This window comes from Oncorhynchus clarkii, chromosome 16 (genome assembly GCF_045791955.1).
Source record: "Oncorhynchus clarkii lewisi isolate Uvic-CL-2024 chromosome 16, UVic_Ocla_1.0, whole genome shotgun sequence".
NCBI lineage: Eukaryota > Metazoa > Chordata > Actinopteri > Salmoniformes > Salmonidae > Oncorhynchus > Oncorhynchus clarkii.
This window is the reverse complement of record NC_092162.1, coordinates 58,549,440-58,560,887: the sequence shown is the minus strand read 5'-3', so window position 1 is coordinate 58,560,887 and position 11,448 is coordinate 58,549,440. Positions and strand designations below refer to the sequence as shown.

Sequence of the window (11,448 nt, the reverse complement as noted above, 5' to 3'; positions counted from 1 at the left end):
TTGAAATATATACAAAAAATACATGAGAGGACAAACAAACACGTCTTCACTGCTACGCCACCTTGGTTAATGGGTTAATTGGTTTTGGTTAATTATCAGCAAACATCACTCCTGTGTTCCAATGTCACATTGTGTTAGCTAATCCAAGTTTAGCATTTTAAAAGGCTAATTGATCATTAGAAAACCCTTTTGCAATTATGTTAGCACAGCTAAAAACTGTTGTTCCTATTAGAGAAGTAATAAAGCTGGCCTTCTTTAGACTAGTTGAGTATCTGGAGCATCAGCACTTGTGGGTTCGAATACAGGCTCAAAATGGCCAGAAGCAAAGACCTTTCATCTGAAACTCGTCAGACTATTCTTGTTCTGATAAATGAAGGCTATTCCATGCGAGAAATTGCCAAGAAACTGAAGATCTTGTACAATGCTGTGTACTACTCCCTTCATAGAACAGGGCAAGCTGGCTCTAACCAGAATAGAAAGAGGAGTGGGAGGCCCTTTTGCACAACTGATCAAGAGGACAAGTATATTAGTGTCTAGTTTGAGAAACAGACGCTTCACAAGTCCTCAACTGGAAGCTTCATTAAATAGTACCTAAAAACACCAGTCTCAACGTCAATAATGAAGAGGCAACTCCAGGATGCTGGCATTGTAGGCAGAGTTGCAAAGAAAAAGCCATATCTCAGACGGGCCAATGAAAATAAAATATTAAGATGGGCAAAAGAACACTGACACTGGACAGAATGCCAGCATCCCGGAGTTGACTCTTCACTGTGGACGTTGAGACTGGTGTTTTGTGGGTACTTAGACCAGTGGAAATGTGTCCTTTGGTCTGGAGTCCAAATTTGAGATTTTTGGCTCCAACCGGCGTGTCTTTGTGAGACGCGATGTGGGTGATCTCTGGATGTGTATTTCCCACCATACAGCATGGAGGAGGAGGTGTTATGGTGTGGGGGTTCTTTGCTGGTGACAATGTCTGTTTAGAATTCAAGGCACACTTAACCAGCATTGCTACCACAGCATTCTGCAGCAATACGCCATTCCATCTGGTTTGGGCTTAGTTGGACTATTATTTGTTTTTCAACAGCACAATGACCCAACACACCTCCAGGCTGTGTAAGGGCTATTTTACCAAGAAGGAGAGTGATGGAGTGCTGCATCAGATGACCTGGCCTCCACAATCTCCCGACCTCAACCTAATTGAGATGGTTTAGAATGAGTCGGACCGCAGAGTGAAGGAAAGCAGCCAACAAGTGCTTAGCATATGTGGGAAGTCCTTCAAGACTATTGGAAAAACATTACAGGTGAAGCTGGTTGAAATAATGCTAAGAGTGTGCAAAGCTGTCAAGGTGAAGGGTGGCTACTTTGAAGAATCTCAAATATATTTGTTTAACACTTTTTTGGTTACTACATGATTCCATATGAATTATTTATTATTTATTATTATTTAATAGTTTTGATGTCTTCACTATTACTCTATAATGTAGAAAATAGTAAAATAAAGAAAAACCCTTGAATGAGTAGGTGTTCTAAAACTTTTGACCGGTAGAGTATGTATGTTATAATTTTCAATAATGGACGTGAGAGACTATAATATCACCAGGAAATTAGCTCAAAGTGATTTTAAGTTAGTGAATCTGTTCCAAAGTATTCCCAATAATAAATAGAGAGGCATATGTGATCATATCCAAATGTAATCAAGGTTTGAAATAATTCTGTTTTTGTCAAATACTATATGTGTTTGGGATTCTTGCAGTCAATTTGCAGTGTTCAAATGATTTATAACTATGCTCCTACCATCCTGACCATCCGCTCAAGGAAAATCGGCCCACGGCTGAATGTAATTGGGGACCCCTGGTGTCGATGGTGGCAGGTTGGTTGAATGAATGTCATCGTAATCCAACAGCAGTGGTCAGTTGTAAAGGGTTTGCAATCAGCAGCACTTCAGAATAAGTAGGAGAATCAGCCCTAGAATTCCCTGATTCTGCCCAGCAGGTTTATTTATCCCCCCTATTCAATCAGGCGCAACCCAACAGGACAAAATAGCTTATTATCAAGAAGATGTCAAATCCACCAGGGGACTCTGCATTCCCCTTCACTTTCTGTGCCTGATGTAATTATGCATCAGAGGAGAAACCCTTTCCCTGACAGACTACTGGGACACAGTTTCAAAGAGGAATGCAGCTGTCATTCACTGACTACTTCTCATATGACCAGAGTCCACTGAATCCCCACCCATAAAATCGACAAGTATGTAAAAGTTCTCTCAGACTTTCCTCTTCCTTGTCTCTGCTTGTTTTATCCTCCTCTCCTTCCCTCCTTGTTTCATCCCCTTCTCCTCATGATAGCAGTGGTGGAGCCTCGGCCCTGGTTAGTACCCTTGTGATTTTAATCATAGGCAGTTCGCCGCGTTGTGATTGGCTCAGAGACAATGATTCACTCTCTAACAGGCTGGAGAGATGATGAAAAGAGGGGGGGGGGTAGAGGTGGGAGTAGCTTTCTATCAGTCTATCTCTCAGTGAGAGCCTGCTTGCCTAACTCTCATTAGCGCTCACAGAAAGTTCATAACACACAAGCCGTGCATGTGAAGGAAGCCAACACAACCTGAATGTGCTGATTTGTTGTAGTATTTTTCTCCCTTTACCTCTGAGCAGCCTTGAGGAGAGACACCACGCCTGGAGGAGAAATAAAGAGAGAAAGAGAGAGAATAACAGAGTGAGGGAGGGAGACTTGAGCTGGTGACAGAGCTTGCAGGCTCCAGTCGTGCCTCTCATCTGTCTGCTGCTGCTGCTGCGTTGCAGTCAGAGTCAGAGCCAGGAGCTGAGCTGAGCTGGTGTTTTTCTCAGTGATCTACAGACAGACAGAGCAGTGAGCTGTAAGCTGTGAACAGTACTGTACCTCTGCCACACCACTGCCATGACAACACTGTGAGTGAAAAGAGAGAGTTCCTCCTGTCCACCACCTCTCTAAAGCTACAGCTGCGGAACCCTGCAGCCACAGACAGATAATTACAGAGGTGAGTCTGTCTGCTGCTTTTCTGTAAGTCTGTAGTCAGAGAGAGAGGGCGAGAGAGATTTCAATTTGCAGTAGTGAACTGTTTTGGCAATAAAACATGTATCCACTGAATTGAGGGAGAGAACGAAAGAAAGAGGGAAATAATTGTATGGTGTGTTTTGGTTCACAGCTTAATGTGCTCGTAAAACTTCATGAATTGATCTTTGGTATTGTTTTCATTCGTCTTGGGTGAGAGAACGTGACGTCTTAGTTTCTTGGTGTGTTAGATGACTCAGAAAGATGTAACACTGAAGTGTTTTTAATAAGACTGAACAGGTTTAATGTTGATGATATTACCAAAGGAAAGTGTGGAAAGTTTTCTGAGTCTGATACCATTTTTAGGGTGTATCCATTATGAACTGCCACAGACAATGGGTGTGTGTGTGGATTCTATGTTTATGTTTATGTTTGTGTGTGTGTCTGTCTGTTTGTGTATCCTGTTTACTTTTTGAATGGCAAGTTATGTATCGAGCTATATCCCTCTTACAACCTACGTGTGTGTGTGTGTGTGTGTGTGTGTGTGTGTGTGTGTGTGTGTGTGTGTGTGTGTGTGTGTGTGTGTGTGTGTGTGTGTGTGTGTGTGCACGTGCCCTTGTGTGTGCTCGTGCCTGTGCCTATGTTTGTGCGTTCCAGTGAGAGAGAGAAAGAAAGAGGCAGTGAGAAAGAGCGAGAGGGAGAGAGAGAGTGGGTGGATGAACACAGCAGCAGCAACATTACTGTTATCTGACTTAGCTCAGGAGTAATGAAACATGAAGACACAAGTGTCTTTTCAGCTGCTCTGATTTAAACCACCGACCAGCTGACAGAATGCAAATATCCACATAGCTAGGCTACTGTACCTTACAGCTGTCCAGCCAGCCTGTCAACTGTATAACTCTATCTGTATAGCTGTCCCTCTGGTTCTCAGGGTGATTGTGGGTCTAGATCATCTCCTCTGTACTGTATGAAGGCTGATCCATCCCTATGGACTGAGCTGTGTGGGCAGGGGTGGAGCATGGAGAGCTGTACTGCAGTAATCTTGCCCGTGACACAGTTGATAACTGCCTCCTATTTCCGCTTTCTAAGCCATATAAATGGCTTTCTAAGCCAGCATGGGGAAAGGGTTCAGTGGTGATGTCTAATGTGTTAGTACTAACCACTTGTAGATGCTTCTGGGGGGTTTCTGCTGCAGATTTTTCTGTTAGGTACAGTCTATTGCTATTGGTAGGCTCTGACTGTTTTGAAGTTTGTTTTTAATAGACCATCAATTCAGTGTGAAATTCCTCCATTTTAGTGTGTGAAGACATCGATTGAGGCCATTTCTGTTTCTTACGTCAGTTACTGTAGAAGCATAGAAGAATAGACTGAGAGGAAATGGTGGAGAATGTTGTTTGCTTCATTCATGTAGAACAAGGACAACTGCAGATTTCAGAGAAAAGGCAGCTTCTGGATAATACGCTGGGAATGCCACAGCCTCTGCCACAGCCTCTGCCAAGCCTCTGCCACTCCTGTCTGTCTATCTGCGAGATGTTGAGAGATGCAGAGAGATGCGTAAGCTCCCTACTGACCCTTTCACATCCCTTTATCCCCCCTCCTTCCACCCCTCCATCTCTCTCCCACTGTAATTGAAGTGTCGTCTCTCCACTTTCACAGAATCGACCCCCCCCCTCTTCCGACCCCCTCCGCTTCTCCCCCCAGCTCTGTCGCCACAGAAACGGCTGATTCTGGAAGGGTGGTGGGTGGAAAAAGACACAGAGATCCTGAATGCTCTGCCTCCTGCAGCATTGTACTGTAGTTATCTGCATCTGTAGTGCCTATTGGCCGTGGCTCGGATGGGTTAGTGAATGGTGCTGGCAACACCACAGTTGTGGGTTCAATTCCTGCTTGGGTCACTGTTGGTTATTGAATCTGTGTGCTCACTGTTCTGTGCTTTGAATGAAAGGGGCTGCTCAATGACCATGTTGTGGCTAATGTAACGCTGGACTGGAGGGTTACACACCTGACAGAGGATACTTTGTGTGTGTGATTAATAATGTAATGTAGCATGACAAGACAGTTATTAATGGCTGTGGCTCGACCTTGCACTCCTGCAGTCGATAGTATGCCTAGTGAATGATGGAGAGATATGGATCGAGTTACAGGAGAGACCACAAACCAGATGTTGAGAAGCCATGCCATGCTAATGTGTTCATGATGTGATGTAATGGAACATGCTTGCCCCCTCAGATTGTAAAGGACCACACATGAAAACCATGCCAATGAACACTGTAAGAGGCAGGTCTCTGGTAGGACCTGCAGCACAGGCATGTCAATCAAACAGAATAATGTATGTTTGTCCCCTCCTACACACACACATTTTTCTGTGTTTGTTTTCTTCTTGTCAAGTGTTCCATTCCTACAGTACAATATACAAAAATATGATTAATTCTATGCAACCTTCACTGTGTGTTTTTGCCATATACAGTTGAAGTCGGAAGTTAACATACACTTAGGTTGGAGTCATTAAAACTCGTTTTTCAACCACTCCACAGTTGGTTAGGACATCTACTTGTGCATGACACAAGTCATTTTTCCAACAATTGTTTACAGACAGATTATTTCACTTGTAATTCACTGTATTACAATTCCAGTGGATCAGAAGTTTACATACACTAAGTTGACTGTGCCTTTAAACAGCATGGAAAACTCCAGAAAATTATGTCATGAAATCAAAGAAATCAGCCAAGACCTCAGAAAAAAAATGGTGTACTTCCACAAGCCTGGTTCATCCTTGGGAGCAATTTCCAAACGCCTGAATGTACCACGTTCATCTGTACAAACAACAGTACGCAAGTATAAACACCATGGGACCACGCAGCCATTATACTGCTCAAGAAGGAGGCGCATTCTGTCTCCTAGAGATGAACGTACTTTGGTGCGAAAAGTGCAAATCAATCCCAGAACAACAGCAAAGGACCTTGTCAAGATGCTGGAGGAAACAGGTACAAAGTATCTATATCCACAGTAAAACTAGTCCTATATCAACATAACCTGAAAGGCCGCTCAGCAAGGAAGAAGCCACTGCTCCAAAACCGCCATAAAAAAGCCAGACTACGGTTTGCAACTGCACATGGGAACAAAGATCGTACTTTCTGGAGAAATGTCCTCTGGTCTGATGAAACAAAAATAGAACTGTTTGGCCATAATGACCATCGTTATGTTTGGAGAAAAAAGGGGGAAGCTTGCAAGCCGAAGAACACCATCCCAACCGTGAAGCACGGGGGTGGCAGCATCATGTTGTGGGGGTGCTTTGGTGCAGGAGGGACTGGTGCACAGAATAGATGGCATCATGAGGAGGAAAATTATGTGGATATATTCAAGCAACATCTCAAGACATCAGTCAGAAAGTTAAAGCTTGGTCGCAAATGGGTCTTCCATATAGACATTGATCCCAAGCACACTTCCAAAGTTGTGGCAAAATGGCTTATTAAGGACAACAAAGTCAAGATATTGGAGTGGCCATCACAACGCCCTGACCTCAATCTCATAGAACATTTGTGGGCAGAACTGAAAAAGCGCGTGCGAGCAAAGAGGCTTACAAACCTGATTCATTTACACCAGCTCTGCCAGGAGGAATGGGCCAAAATTCACCCAACTTATTGTGGGAAGCTTGTGGAAGTCTACCCGAAACATTTGACTCAAGTTAAACAATTTAAAGGCATTTCTACCAAATACTAATTAAGTGTATGTAAACTTTTGACCCACTGGGAATGTGATGAAAGAAATAAAAGCTGGTATAAGTCATTCTCTATACTAATATTCTGACATTTCACTTTCTTAAAATAAAGTGGTGATCCTAACTGATCTAAGACAGGGCATTTTTACTAGGATTAAATGTCATGAATTGTGAAAAACTGAGTTTAAATGTACTTGGCTAAAGTATATGTAAACTTCTGAATTCAACTGTAGGTCCTTCAGATGTTTTTTTTAATCATTTTATTTCACAAGTCAGTTAAGAACAAATTCTTACCTAAGACAACAACTCATCATGGTAGCAACACAACATGACAAAAACATGGTAGTAGCACAAAACATTATTGGGCACAGACAACAACACAAAGAGCAAGAAGGTAGAGACAACAATACATCACGCAAAGCATCCAACTGTCCAGTTTGAGTACACTCAGAAAAAAGGTGCTATCTAGAACCTAAAATTGTTATTTGGCTGTCCCCATAAGAGAACCAATTGAAGAACCATTTTTGGTTCCAGGTACAACCTTATTGGGTTCCATGTAGAACCCTTTCCCCATAGGGTTCTACATGGAACCCAAAATAGTTCTATCTGGTTCTCCTATTGGGAAGCCGAAGAACCCTTTTGGAACCATTTTTTCTAAGAGCGTTTGAAATATATTGTGATATTGATTAATCACAATTTAAAAATGAACATCCATCAAACTCCAGGTGCAGGGTCCATGGAATAACAAGGATGCCAGCACACTGTCTCATACAGAACTAATATCTATGTGAGAGTGGGTATTCATCTTTTTATGAAGATGAATCACAGGGCATTAAAATCCACTCAGTTATCAGGCCTATGGTCCATGTCACACTGCTGCTAGTGCTGACAGTGACTCATCCCTATGGCTATAGGTCAGTATAAACCCTTTTTAAACTAACGTCACGAAAAAGGTCTCTGGAACAAGTTTGGGGCCCCATGGAAACCTCTGCTCACTGAAAGCTGTCACTGTCATAGAACCACAACACAGTTAGTCCCACACAGGACCCCATGAGACCGCCCTTAGTGAATGCCTGATTCAATTAGGACGGGAATTATGCTTAGGCAGGAAGTACTGTGGGAGATCCAGGTTCATCTAGGTTGTTTTTCTCCCTGGAAATGATCTTTTGGATCTCTGCCTGCTGTGTGATGTATTACGTCATTGATCCCCCAATGTGTAATTTCCTTTTATATTCGTCCAGAAATATTATTAGTATACACTATGGGGACTGGAGTCTTTCTATTCAATAAGACTTCAGTATGAAAGGATCAAAGCTTCGAGTCCTACTTTACATTACTTGGGTAAGAACATGTCTAATGGCTAAAGAAAACTAGTACAATGCATGTGTATGTTCTTACATATAGGCTGACACTCTTGCATGGGCATTTCCAGTTGCTATGGTGTAATGCCTACCCAAAGTTTAGTTGGGGCTATTCAATTCTATTTCTGTGATTTCGATAACAATAGGAATCGAAGAATAGAGAGGATGTGGGCTGCAGTGGTGCAGTCATTACCGTCAGCTGTGTGACGCAGAACCCGCCCCAGACTCCAGACTCACAGCATACTGCAGACACATCAAAAGTTACAGTCACAGCACTGAGCAGAGTCATCTGAGAGAATCGCTCAACACAGGTGGAGGAGGAAAACACAGGTGCCACTGCTTCATAATCCCTTTAAGGTGTTACGATAAGAAGAATATCCCATGATGAAGATGAGGATAGAATAAGAGGATATTGCTCCTGCGTAATGTTTTCCTCACATTCCTATTACTTTAGGTTTCTCACTTTCTAAATTCTCTCTCTATTCATGTCATTAGAACAGCAGTGGAAGCAGATATCTCTTACGACTATGCTGTTACCCCCATTGGAAGCCTTAGAGTGCAGAGCTATGTCCTGATCAGTCACCCAGTCATGGTTTGAGGACACTTGCCCCTCCTGTGTAGCTGAGGGGATATGTGTGGAATTGTGGGCCTCAGGTGGAAATCAGCTGCTCTTTCCTTAAAGTACAACCCTTTGGAGCTCATTTGTTCAGTTATAGAAAGTGAGTGTGTGCAAGCATGTGTGTGTATGTGCCCTTCAGCTCATTCAGTGTGTCATGTGACTTCTGGTACACGTTCCTGCCGAGTAGGCAGCTGACTGTAGTGGCAGCTCCCTGTTGTGCACTAGCACGTCCTGTACCCATGGATACACAACATCCCCCAAGAGAGGAGAAGAGAGAGAGAGAGAGATGGGAGACAGTAGGAGGATGTCACAGTAGCACCTTCCTGAACAATCCCAACAGTCTTGATGTTCAGGTAAGACCCGATAGGACCTCATCTCTCTCTGTCTGCCCAGTTGGCTAGGGTTAGAGTTAGGGTGACACTGTCATTGTGGGGGGAAGCAAGTCTGACCAACCCAAACTGTAGCAGGCAAAATTGAAGATTTTCAGGGATGAGAACAAGTACGAAGAGAGAGTGTTTATGAAGAGGAAATGAGAGCAAGAGAGAAAGAGAGAGAGGGAGAGATTGATAAAGAGAGAACGAGTGGGAGGGAGTCTGTGTTTCCAAGGTACCCCACTGGTGATTAATGAGGGTGTGATAGAGGTTATTCTCGTTCCTCACCCCCCCCATCCTTCCATCCCTCTCCCTTTACTTTCTCCCTTAGTTTTCTCCTCCCTCTCTCTGCCAAAACAGCCCAGGCCTGGCAGAGGCGTTCCTCAAACAGGGTAATGCAGTGTGGAAGACTGATCCATCCTGACTGGGTAATTGATTGAAGTGAAACGAAGAGGGGGAGGACATTAGCTGCGACACTCTACACTCATGTAGAGGGATGCATCCCTCACTTAGCTGATCAGATTAATGATTATGGAGTGGGCTTCGGTTATTGACTTTGCATTCTCAACTATCCCCAGCTGGCATGTAGATTGATTTGCTCAATAAGTTTGGACCTTTCATTTTAATTGAATTGTTCTAATGATAAATTGTGCAGTTTTAAAATATTTGGTCTGAAGAATATTAATATGGCTGAGTTGTCGTGGGGTTTAAACTGTGTGATCTGTGGAAAGAACTACTGCTGCAAATCGTAACTTTACCGAATGGACTGGGGTCACTTTACCTTTAGTGGTTCAGTTAAGGTTTGGACCTGGGTAGTTCTTTATAGATGGCCCTTGTACTCTAGATCAGTGGTTCCCAACCTTTTCCAGTCTGGGGACCACCGAATCACTGTCAAAAGCTTTTGAGAACCACCAGTAGATTATACATTTTTTTATAAAATATCTTGCCGGTCAAATTTGTAACATATTAAATGCCTATTATTATGTTTAAACATTTGCATTGTGAAAAGTAATGTAAAATTCCTTAAAATAAATCATTCAAAACAATTGATTGATAAATTGCAGTACGCAGACCGTAGTTTGAAAACCCCTGCTGTAGATGATGCCCTATAAATTGCACCTTGAGGAGATAAAAAAAATGTTGTATTATAGTATATATGGATTACTAGTGGAGACCTGATCCAGACAGAGACATCATCTGAGCTCATTTTAAACCCATCTGCAGCCATGTGAGCCCGACTCTAACAGTGCATTCGGAAAGTATTCAGACCCCTTGACTTTTTTCACTTTCTGTTACGTTACAGCCTTATTCTAAAATTGATTAAATAGTTTATTTTTCCCCTTATCAATCTAAGCACAATACCCTATAATGACAAAGCAAAAACAGGTTTGATTTTGTATAATAAAAAATTTAAAAATATCCATTTACATAAGTTTTCAGACCGTTTACTCAGTACTTTGTTGAAGCAACTTTGGCAGCGATTACAGCCTCAAGTCTTCTTGGGTATGACGCCACAAGCTAGGCACAGCGGTATTTGTGGTGTTTCTCCCGTTTTTCTTTGCAGATCCTCTCAAACTATGTCAGGTTGGATGGGGAGTGTTGTTGCACAGCTATTTTCAGGTCTCTCCAGAGGTGTTCGATCAGGTTCAAGTCCGGGCTCTGGTTGGGCCACTCAAGGACATTCAGAGACTTGTCCCGAAGCCACTCCTGCGTTGTCTTGTCTGTGTGCTTAGGGTCGTTGTCTTGTTGGTATGTGAACCTTTGCCCCAGTCTGAGGTCCTGAGCGCTCTGGAGCAGGTTTTCTTCAAGGATCTCTCTGTATTTTGCTCTGTTAATCTTTCCCTCAATCCTGACTGGTCTCCCAGTCCCTGCCAGTGGAAAAACATCCCAACAGCATGACACTACCATCACCATGCTTGACCGTAAGAATGGTGCCAGGTTTCCTCCAGATGAGACGCTTGGCATTCAGGACAAAGAGTTCAATCTTGGTTTCATCAGACTAGAGCATCTTGTTTCTCATGGTCTGAGAGTCCTTTAGGTGCCTTTTAGCAAACTCCAAGCGGGCTGTCATGTGCCTTTTACTGAGGAGTGGTTTCCATCTGGCCACTCCATACCATAAAGGCCTGATTGATGGAGTGCTGCAGGTGCTCCCATCTCAACAGAGGAACTCTGTAGCTCTGTCAGAGTGACCCTTGGGTTCTTGGTCACCTCCCTGACCAAGGCCCTTCTCAGTTTGGCTTGGTGGCCAGCTCTAGGAAGAGTCTTGGTGGTTCCAAACTTCTTCCATTTAAGAATGTTGGAGGCCACTGTGTTCTTGGGGACCTTCATTGCTGCAGACATTTTTTGGTAACC

At 43.2% G+C, this 11,448-nt stretch overlaps 1 protein-coding gene across 1 annotated transcript in view; it reads left to right on the top strand.

Moving 5' to 3' along the window:
* The first annotated feature begins 2,816 nt into the window (after positions 1 to 2,816).
* LOC139367727 (prickle-like protein 2) overlaps positions 2,817 to 11,448 on the top strand; it is a 61,190-nt gene continuing 52,558 nt past the window's right edge. The window contains exon 1 of the mRNA XM_071106039.1: positions 2,817 to 3,013. The gene's annotated coding sequence lies outside the window, so the exon portion shown is untranslated. The remainder of the gene's footprint in view (positions 3,014 to 11,448) is intronic.